Genomic DNA, 12049 nt, shown 5'->3' with positions numbered 1-12049 from the left:
TATTGCTTGTACCATAGGCAGGTTCACCACTTTGATTTTTTGTGGGAATTGTCATCTGAAAATTTGGAGACCAGAGCAGAACCTAAAGACTCAAAACCTTATATATTGATGGCCAGTTTTCTTGGACAGTTCGGGATGGCAGGAATCTAATAAGAGGAAGTGGTTAAGCTTGCCACATCTGAGTTCCAGTGAAATTCTTTCATTAAGGAAAATTCTTCCCAGATTTGAAGAATTTACTGACGAAACATGTTGATTCTTGGTGCTGTCACGAGTTATTATCTTTTTAATGTTTTCATGTTTCATTTTCCCCTCCTCCCTGTTTTTCCAGAACTTCAGAAACTGCTAGCTATACATTTTATTTTGGAAGATATACACGTTTTGTGTAGGATTTTATGATTACTTCAAGATACCATCTTCTGGGATTAAATCTAGTTCTAATATACTGTTAAATATGTGTGATATTTTCTCAAGAACTGTGTAAAGACATGGGTAAAGAATTGTTTGTGGTCTCCAATAGCAGTTTGCCTCTTCTATTTAGTCATATTCATATTTATCTTGGAAAATGGCTGTTCAGCCACAAACGTCCATTTCCCAGATTGCTTTTTTGTTACTATGGCCAAAAGATTAAGTTCTGGCCAGTGGGAGGTAGATGGAAATTGCCACGTAGCAGATTACAGGGGCCTTTCTTAAGAGCATAAGTTTTAAATTTGTATTCTTCAATTCTTTCATTCTGCTGCTTAGAACTTGGGTTCCTGGAATGTAAATGCCACCCTCCTGAACTAAGTTATTGGAGCACCAAGGAGAAACAAGATCAAAGAAGCCTCGTTTCTTGACTCCTTCAAATACAAAGAGAACTCAGACTCATTTTCTGAAATTATAATTTAAAATTTTATAAATTATTTCCCATTTTACTTACAAATATATCAGTAGTAGTTCCTTGTGTGGAAGATAATAGGAAATAAAAATAAATAAAATTCCTACCCCTTACTAGATGAAAGAAAAAGTTACCATTACAAATAAAAATAACTGTTTCCTTGGAATCTTATGTAATAAGATTTATAAGGTGAAGATGTCCTTCAGAAGTCAATTCGGTAATAGTGTGGGTGGTAAATCATTTGATCCTTGAATAGAAGTTATTAACTTGAGCCCTATTTAGTCAGAATTTGTGATAAATTTGAAAGGAACTCATCATTACCTAGGGAGCATAGCTTTACTTTAAAATTGACAATATAAACATTGTTAACAGATTTTGATGCACCGTTTTATATGTAAACAATGATATTCTAATTTGTAATTTCCCTCGTCGGCTAAAAGCAGGTCCCCAAACGCCTAATTTAGATAGTGCTTGTTTATGCTTGAGTTCCTATGTGGCCTGGTTAAGAAGAAAACTCAGGTTCTTATGAGCTCTTCCCCGATGAAAATATTTCAGTAGTGTAGAAAAGTTTTGTTAAACCAAATACATGAAAAGAAAGAATTATCAGAAATTTATCTACTTTTCAAGAAACAGCTCTTGCCATACATGAGGCCAAAATAACTATAACAGAGAGACTTCCAGTCCATCCTCAAGGTACTTGGACACAAGCTGGAAGTCCCGGGGCTCCTCGGTGGCTCAGTAGGCTGAGCATCGGACTCAGCTCAGGTCATGAGCTCAGGGTTCATGGGTTCGAGCCCTGAGTCAGCTCCGTGCTGACAGCTCAGAGCCTGGAGCCTGCTTCGGATTCTGTCTCCTGTCTCTCTCCGCCCCACCTCCGCTTGTGCTCTGTCTCTCTCTCTCTCTCTCAGAAGTAAATAAACATTAAAAAAAATTAAAAAATAAAAAGTTGGAAGTGCTGCCCAGGGGATGCTGCTACGGTTGTGTTGTAGCTTTAGTTTTTAACTCTGTAGTTATAACTGAATCGAGAAACAAAAGAATCCTACCATTTTCCATCTACGTTCTGAATACATTGTACCATGGACCCAATGACTCCACTTCTAGGAATATATCTTACAGATATTGTTTCCTATGATTAAAATGCACTTGAGAGTGTATTAGCTGACTCATTCATAATTCCAAAAGATAGGTAACAACCCAGGGTTCAGTATTATGGGACTGATTAAGGAAAATATGAAATATCCACACAGTGAAATGCTCTGCAACTGTGGAAAGCATGAAGGAAAGAAAAACTAAGGAATTCTCCATGTGCTAATGTGAGTAGATTTCGAAGATATGCTGGGTCGTATGAAATTGGGGAGTCAAATGTAATAGTTCTTGGGCCATTTTTGGTGGTTCATATTACTCATTCTAAAACAAGCGAACTATACAGAAAATGCTTATATTATGCTAACTTTTGTGAAAGAAATGAAGAAATTTATGGTTTTGTGTGGTTGTATTTCCTTGAAAAGAGAGACATTGGTAAAATTAGTTATAGGTAGTGAAGTAGGAGGGGATGGGGTGAGAATGAGGATTTTCATTGTAAACTTTTATATATTATTTCATTTTTAGACAAGTGAATGCATTACTTATTTTATTTTATTTTTTAAAGTTATATATTTATTCATTTTGAGACAGAGAGAGAGAGGCAGAGAGAAGAGAGAGAGAATCCCAAGCAGGCACCGTGCTGTCAGTGCGGAGCCCCATGAGGGGCTCAGACCCACGAACGGTGAGATCATCACCTAAGTCAAAGTCAAGAGTTAGATGCTTAAATGACTGAGCCACCCAGGCATCCTGCATGACATATTTTAAAAACCACTTTGTTTTTGTACATGTTATGCATGATAAATTTTAACTCAGCCCACTCTTTTTGTTTTTTGTTTTTTTAAAGAATTTATGCTATAAATCCTAAATAAAAATAAGATAAAACAAGAACTGAGATCCTGGTAGCTTCCAAAATGTCTCTTGTCTAATCAAATATTTCTTAATATAGTTTTTAAAATTATACAATGCCAGAGCTTTAAATACCTTATCTAAAGGTGGCATTCTCTTAAAGTCATCTTGTGGTTCAAGGGTATGCATTTATAAGACTTAACTTTTAGTACTTATGCCTGAGAAATTAAAACGTTTTCCTATAGCATTCATATTATTTTTCACAGCCTCATGAGTCTCCCCAGTAAAACGTTCATTGCTTTCTTTTTCTTTACTACATATGTAGACATTACAAGGGAGTAAATGGTTATTAAGAATAAAATCTACCACATTTAATGAGCACCTGCTAAGACTGTGGGTCACTGTTTCTGATGAAACATTTACCAGCTACTTATTATAATTAGCATCATTAGGCCTTTTAAACTGCTGTTCCCATAAGAAGAAAAACATTTCCTTAACCCACTTTGTGACTGTTTATAATGCCTGCTGATTTTCAGCTGTGAAGGCATCATTTATTATATTCATAGGTTTTTATGGAGAAAAAGGCTGGATGAGCTTTTCTACTAACACTCTTTCCCATTTGATTATATCATTCTACACCTAGTGCTTACAGAGAATTTGAATTCATTCAGCTGCAAATGCCTCCCTTTAGGTCCCAGACACATGTTTTGTGAGCCATCTAGGTGCCTAAATTTGTATACCCAGAGAGAAAATAAAAGGAAGAAATGGGACGGAGTGTTAAAGCTATGAAAGGCAAAGCCTGCTCCTAAGTATTAAATAAACAGTGGAATCTTTTACTCAGTACTAACTGGCCTGGTAGATGCTTAACTTATATTAAAAACATTTAATGCCCTTTAGAGGTCTACACAGTCTCTAGGAGGCACCTACTACTATTAGCCCAGTTATAAATAGAGGAAGCTGAGAGGTTCAACAACCTCACACAGCGGTACACGGCAAAACCAGGAGTGAACCCAGGCAGTTTGGGGTCAGCAGCTATGTTGTTAATCATTATGCTACAAGGAATTAGATTGGGAAGACCTTTTGGGCTACGACTGGCAATTTTAATTTGAACCTGGGTGCAATGCTGAGCTAATGAAGAATTTTAATGGGGAGAGTGGCACTCATCTGTTCTTTCATACAACAAATAATTATTGAGCGCCTGCCAGGCACTGTTCTTGGCTCTTGGAATAATTAGATTTGCAGTTTAGAAATGGATTGCAGAGACTAAATAGGGCACAGGATATCAGTTAAGAAGCTGGTCCTATAGCAGAGGAAGGAAAGTGTTCTGAACTAAACCAAATGGTGTACAAATTTGAAGGAGATTGCAGAGCTGAAGCAACAGAACTTAGTGCCTGATTTGATGTGGAATTAGACAGAATGAGAAAATCCCAGCATAATTTAAGAACTCTTCTCTCAAGTCCCTCCTCAAATAACATTTACTGCCTAGCCTAACTGTATTATAGCAACATGAATTAGCAACGTGAGCAATTAGAAAGATAGACATAACTTTAAATGAGATAATATGGAGAAATCAGTTTCCTGGGGAAAGATGACAAGTTCAGTTTTGAGCACAAGTTGTAGATGCATGTGGTATGTCAAAACAGGACATATACAGTAGGAAATGGCTCTGAGGCTCGAGAGACCAAAATAGACTCTAACAAAACCTTAGTTCAGATTTACTCTTCAAACTATAGCAAAATAGTTAATCAATGACCCAATGTTTCTTGCTCCCCCAAAACTGTTATTCTATATTATATCATCTAAGGATGAGACTATTTTTTATAATAAATCTGCCCACATTTGAATTTTACAATTTGATGTTTGACATAAATGAAGCCAAATATATATATATATATACATATATACATATATATACATATATATGCATATATGCAAATATGTATATGTATAGACATGTATATATTTACATGCATGCATATATGCAAATATGTATATGTGTAGACGTGTATATATTTATCTATAGAAATATATGTATATATAGCTTCATATATAATGTTATGTGTATCATGTATGTCGTTTTATATGTGTTAAACATCAAGTTGTATACTTCAGTGTGGACAACATGTATATTGTGAAAACCATCACCACAATCAAGATAACGAACACATTTATCTCACCCAAAAATTTCTTCCTAGTACTTTGTAATCCCTTCTCTGGTCCCTCTTACCTACAGGCAACAACTGAACTGCTTCCCATCAGCATAGATCGGTTTTATACACGTGGAATCACACAGTGCACACTCTCTTTTGTCTGGGGCTTCTTTCAATTGACATAAATATTTTGAGATTCAGTCAGGTTTTTGCATGTATCAATAGTTTATTACTTTTTTTTTTTTTTTTTTTTTTTTGCTGAGTCTTCCACTGTACTGATATATCAAACTTTGTTTATCCTTTCATCTGTTGATGAACATTTGGTTCTTTTCAGTTGGGGAGTAGTCACAAAGAAAGCGACCCTGAATATTCGTGTAAAAGTATTTGCATGGGCATGCGCTTACCATTCCCTTGGGAAATTCTTATAAGCAGTATGTCTGAATTACATGGCGGGGCTGCATTGTAGCTTTGTTAAGAAAATGTCAAATTTTCCAGTGGTTGTACCATTTTATATTCCCAGCAGCAATGCATCAGTTTTCTGCTTCCTCCACATCCTTTCCAACACTTTGTATGGCCAGTTGTTTCAATTATAGCTATTCTAATAGTGTAGTGATCTAATAGTGTAGTGATCGTTCACTGCACTATCAATTTGCTTTTGCCTAATGACTAATGACATTGAGTATATTCTCACATGCTTATATGCCATCATATATCACTTATATAGCAAATTTTTAAAATCTTTTGCCCATTTTTAATTGTACTGATTTTATTAGCGAGTTTTATGAACATATAGACTATATTCAATATATAATATATATGTTATATATTGTATATGTACAATAATATATATTCTATAATATAATATATATATGATATTTAATACACATTCTGGAGGTTCTAGTCAGTGTCCTCAGACAAAAATGAAAAAAAAAAATATACAGAAGACATTCAGATTGGGAAGGAAGAAGTGAAACTGCCTTTATTTGAAGAAGACCTGATCATCTATGTAGAAAATGTGATGGAACCTACTAAAAAAGCACATAGAGCTAATAAATGAATTTAGCAGCATTGCAGAATACAGGATTGATATAAAAATGAAGTGTATTTTATATACTAGCAACAATCAGAAATGGAAAGTAAAAAAAAATACCATGTAAACTGACATCAAAATATATGAAATGTTTATATATAAATCTGCCAAATCTGTGCAAGACATATATGCTAAAAGCTACAAATTATTGCTGGAAGAAATTAAATAAATCTTACAAAAAGAGAGAAATATGTTTGTTCATGAGTCAAAGACTCATTAGTGTTACAATATAAATTCTCCCCAAACTGATGTATAGATTCACCACAATACCAATTAAAATTTTTACAGTTGTGTTGTTTCTGCTTTTGTTTTTTCATAAAAATCAACAAACTGATTCTAAAATTCAAAATGCTCAGGGTCTGGACTGCTGAAACAAAAGTATCATTCCCTTGAGAAAGATGAACAAATTTGGAAGGTGAATGCTACATGATCCCTGATTCCACGAATAGTGGCATGGTTATTATAAAGCAGCAGTGATCAAAAGAATCCAGTGTTGGTGTAAAAGTAGTGAAACAGATCGAAGGAACAAAATACAGAGCCCAAATGTAGACCTGCACATTTATGGACAACTAATTCCTAACAAAAGTACAAAGCAATTAATTCAGTGCAGAAAGTATCTTTTCGACAAATGGTGTTGATAATTGGATATTCATATACAAAACAAAGCATGGACCTCCATGCATCCTGCACACCATAAACAACAACAACACAAAATGAAACACACATCTAAATATAAAATCTGAAACTATACAATTTCTAGAAGAAATAGAATGTTTTACCTTGGATTAGGCAAAGTTCTTAGATATAACACCATCCATAAAACAATAATTTGGTAAACCAAGATTCATCAAAATTAGAAGCTTTGCTGCTCTTCCAAAAAAAAAAAAAAATTAAGAGAATGAAAAGACATATCACAGACTGGGACACATATTTGCACAACATACACCTGAAACTATTTTTTGTTTGTTTGCTTGTTGTGTTTTTTTTTTTTTTTTTCCATTGCTATAAGCTACTAGAGGGCCAGGGTCTTGTTTATATTTTTAAGAACAGTGTGCCTAACAATTAGAATAGTGCTCTGCACATAATAGGTCCTCAAAAAGTATTTCTCGGATGAAGGAATGACTGAATGAACTAACAAATCAGCATAGAAGTAGAAACTGATTAAATTTAACAGTTTCCAAAGCATCTGAGGATAAGCATATGGAATTGCTCTTCAAATTTAATTGTAAAATGGAGTCATTTTGGAATCTTGTTAAAATCCAGATTTTGATTCAGTAATTTCTGGGTTCGGGTTTGAAGTTCTGCATTTCTAACGAGCTCCAGGTGATGGTAAACCTGCTGGTCCTGGGACCACTCACTGAGAGGCAATGGCATAGAGTTTGAGTCAACTCAAGACGCAAGTATATACAGGTTAAGATCTAAGTGGGGCGCCTGGGTGGCGCAGTCGGTTAAGCGTCCGACTTCAGCCAGGTCACGATCTCGCGGTCCGTGAGTTCGAGCCCCGCGTCGGGCTCTGGGCTGATGGCTCAGAGCCTGGAGCCTGTTTCCGATTCTGTGTCTCCCTCTCTCTCTGCCCCTCCCCCGTTCATGCTCTGTCTCTCTCTGTCCCAAAAATAAATAAACGTTGAAAAAAAAAATTAAAAAAAAAAAAAAAGATCTAAGTGTGGGAATTAACATTGCTTATGAAAGAATCGATACTTTCTTTATTAAGTTATGCACGAGGTCATCTGCAGAGAAATAGTGGCTTGGAAAACTAGAAAATATTCAGAAGAGGGAAAGACGAAATAAAATGAGAGGTGTTTTCAAAGGGGAAAGCAAGTAAAATGATATCAATTAATCTTTTCAGACATATATTAATAGAAAAACATAAGAATGTAGATTTTATACTACAGAAGGTTAATGTACAAGCACAGGTATCTTCAGGATTTGTTTATTTGTTTGTTTTCTGTTGTTTATCTTCCCCTTCCCCATCCTTACTTAAACCAGATACATGAAAAAGGTCTGAAGTGTAAATCAATTTGGTAGGCCAGCTTGTTAACAGCTCCAGGAAGATTTTGATAAGGGAAGAAGGTTGGAATTTAATTGTTCAAATGAAATTTGGGATTTGCTTTAGATTTCATTAATGGGCTATACCTACCTTCCATTTCTACAGGGAATGAAGGGTTGAGAGTAACGAGCACAGATTTGATGTTCAGGAAGGAAAAAAAAAACTGTCACCAAAGAATACATTTTATGCACCATTAAATTTTATATAACTTGCAGCATATTTTATTGAGAAGGCAACACATTTTAGGGACAAGGCCCTTCCAGTCACATAAGCAACTCATTACCTTGCTGACTAGCTCTGCCAGGCAGCTCTTCCTTTTACTGAAATCAAAGTCTGTCTCCATTCAATTATTCTAACTCATTCTTGTACCTGGATGGAACATAAATTCCAATTCCTCTTCCACGTTTCAGATTTTTAAATATTTGAAGGCAGAAATCGTGCTGCCAACTCCTCTAAAGCTGAGTATCTTCGGTACCTGTAACTGTTTCTCAATGACAGGCGTTACAAGTACTTTATCATATTGTTCACGCTGCTCTTAGTTTATCTCCACTCTCTGTGTCCTATTGAAAAGCGTGCCAACAGCAGTAAATATTACTCTTATCCATTAGGGCAAAGGACTTCCTTAACCCCAGCACTACGTATGTATCAATATAGTCCAAGTTCACAATTAGTTTTTACACTAAGTAGGCATCAAGTAAGCATCAGTTTAATTCAGAACTACATGCTTCTCATTTGCTTCAGTGAAAACGGGATCCACATATTCTCACACATTCTGTCTTTTAATTAGACCACATATTATATTGGGGTAAAAGTGACAATATATCTACCAATTGTTACATAAGCTTGGTAAGACACATGCTCTCTTTTAATTGCAATTTTTCCATTATACGAACAAAGTGTGCCTGCTTCCAATTGCCTGTCCATAAAAAATCATGAAAGCCCTTTGTAAAAAAAAATCACAAAAAATAACGATGTTCACTATTTACTTCAAAGTTTAACAGATGTTATAGTAATTAAACTCACAAGTTTTTAGATTAGACGAATCTGGATTTGAAATGTAGCTGTACTGTTTATTCCCTCTATTTGATCTTAAGCAAGTTTTTAAATCTTTCTGACCTTCAGTTATGTTGCCTCTAAATGTATTATCAATATCTAACTTGTATCTGTTTGAGAATAACTGAGATAATTAGTGTAAAGTGTTTAGCATAAGGCATGGCATAGAGTAAGCAGCTATTAAGAGTCCCATGATATTTACTCCCCATAAAAGACCCAAACATCAAGGACAATTTTAATTATTTTACTGTATATCTTGATTGACCGAGAAAAGGAAAAAATATATGTGGCACATTTTAGAAAGATTCCAACGTAAAATAACTTTTTAAGAATTGACCCAAAGGGGCACCTGGGTGTCTCAGTCAGGTAAGCTTCTGACCTGGGCTCAGGTCATGATCTCACAGTTCCTGAGTTTGAGCCCCATGTGGGACTCTGTGCTGACAGCTCAGAGCCTGGAGCCTGCTTCAGATTCTGTGTCCCCCTCTCTCTTGCCCCCCACCCCCCCCCCGCTAACACTCTGTCTCTCTCTCTCAAAAATAAGTAAACATTAAAATAAATAAATAAATAAATAAATAAATAAATAAATAAAATGAAGGCCATTAAAACATGGCTTGTTTAAAAAAAAAAAAAAATGAGTGTGTGGCTCCTGGGAAGCTTAGGCAGTTAAGTGGCCAACTCTCACTGTACTGAAAACACTGATGTAATACGCTTGGAGGTGAGGGAATAAAGGCCTCAGGACTCACACACACACACATACACAAATTAAAAACCCACGTAGTGAGAGCTAGAGGTTATACTATATTCTGATATGGAAATAGGTATTGAAAAGAATTAAGCATAACTCCGGTGACATCTGATGGCAACAAAACTAATTTTTTTTTGTTTTATTTTTTATTTTATTTATTTATTTTTGCACAGTTTATTTAGGTAAGTAATCTCTTCACACAATGTGGGGTTCAAACTCACAACCCCAAGATCAAGAGTTGCTAACATTCTTTAATGTTTCATAGGTTTCCTTTTTTGTTTTTAAATTAAATACAATAAATGGATATCATGCCACAAAAGTGTCCTTTTTTATTCAGTTAGGTCATTTCTTTTTTTTTTTTTTTTTTTAACGTTTATTTATTTTTGGGACAGGGAGAGACAGAGCATGAACGGGGGAGAGGCAGAGAGAGAGGGAGACACAGAATGGGAAACAGGCTCCAGGCTCCAAGCCATCAGCCCAGAGCCCGACGCGGGGCTCGAACCCACGGACCGCGAGATCGTGACCTGGCTGAAGTCGGACGCTTAACCGACTGCGCCACCCAGGCGCCCCAGTTAGGTCATTTCTAAGAGGGTATTTAGCCAAACTTAAGGCTGGTTAATTTTTCAAACATCATATATGTAAAGTCTTTTGTCTATTTGTTTTGTTTTTAATATTTTTTTTAAGTAAGGTGATTGTTTTCACTCTTTCTTTAGGAATTCAGCAGCCAAAAAGAAAACAAGAAAGGAAATGAAAAGACCTGGCCCCAAGTCTATCCTGGTGTTCACAAAAGATGTCAGTATTACTTGGCAACTAAAATGTACAATTCTAGACAAAAGAAAATGAAAATTACAATAGTAATCCACTTTCAGTGAAGTATCACTCACTGTAACCAGACCTTCTCTTCCATGCCATCCAAAATTCTTCTAAAAGATGAGATTTTCGTTACCGATCATTTTTGTGTTAACATCCAACAAAGTTTAATTTAAAAAGTGTAGAAACTTCTATGCACTGATGGTATCTTTCCAAGGCTGGAAATCATGTTCCTTTTGCTTTTTTTATGTATGAAAATTAATCACTTCAAGAGCATTAAAAACCTCATTTGGCAGAAAGCCAGACGCTATTCCAGGCTCCTACTTTGCCATAATACTAAAGAGATATATCTGAGTGTTTGAGCTTTACAAAATTAATTTTCTGATTCCGTTGAACTATTTCTGAATTTTCTGTTGTTGTTGAGTTTCATCATGCATTTCTGAAGTTTTAAGTTCTTTAAGTTCTCATGATTACTTGACTTTTTAATCATGCATTTGTTTATGGGACATGCATACTGTCAATACCATATTCAATTATTCTCTACTGAAATATTTGCAGTGCAGGTAGAGTTTAAAGAAACAGTTTTGATCAAAGAATTTCCCTTGAGGCGATGACACATTTTCTCTCACCAGTTAATCAGCTTGAAGCTTTGCAATAAATTAGATACAATAATCTGAATTCATTGAATCAAGAATGACACTAATTTCTGTGAGAAAACCAGCTGTAGTTATAAGCAAGATTTTCTTTTGAGGCTTATGCCTTGTGTAAAGTGCACAGAGAAGAGAAAAAGGCAAGAAAGATTGGCCTTAACTGGAGCAAAAATATGATAATCATAATTTGCACAATTCTCTCTTGAAAAACATCAGATCATATTAGGAGTAATTGATATTAAGTCTCTTACTAATCTTCTGCCAGTGAATTCTGTTGCCAGTGAGTGTTAAATCAAGTTAAAAAAAATTCTGAGAGCAAAAATTTAGATGTCGTTATCTCAGTAAATAAAAGAGTCTTGATTTATCAATGATTTCCTATATGTTGATGTATAATTGGTGATTTTTAAAAATGATGTAAATTTGGTAACTTATACATTAATATGCTATTTCTTTTCAATTTCTCTCAATATATTTATAGAGACAGAAGGGGGGAAATTTCAAGGCCATATTCTTACTTAATTAAAAATTAAATTTAAGAGCTTACTTCCCCATTAGGAACCTTCAAAACTATATTTTTTTCCTAGGCCCATTGATTCTTTGGAATACATTTTTATTTCACAAAACTTCAAAGGAAATGTTATGCATTGCTTGAAAGTATGCTTCAGAAAATCATAGCCCAGTGTTTTAATATATCATAGTGT

Source organism: Herpailurus yagouaroundi, unplaced genomic scaffold (assembly GCF_014898765.1).
Source record: "Herpailurus yagouaroundi ecotype Mexico unplaced genomic scaffold, PumYag 28, whole genome shotgun sequence".
Classification (NCBI taxonomy): Eukaryota; Metazoa; Chordata; class Mammalia; order Carnivora; family Felidae; genus Herpailurus; species Herpailurus yagouaroundi.
The sequence above is the reverse complement of the archived record's forward strand: the minus strand, read 5'-3'. Positions refer to the sequence as shown.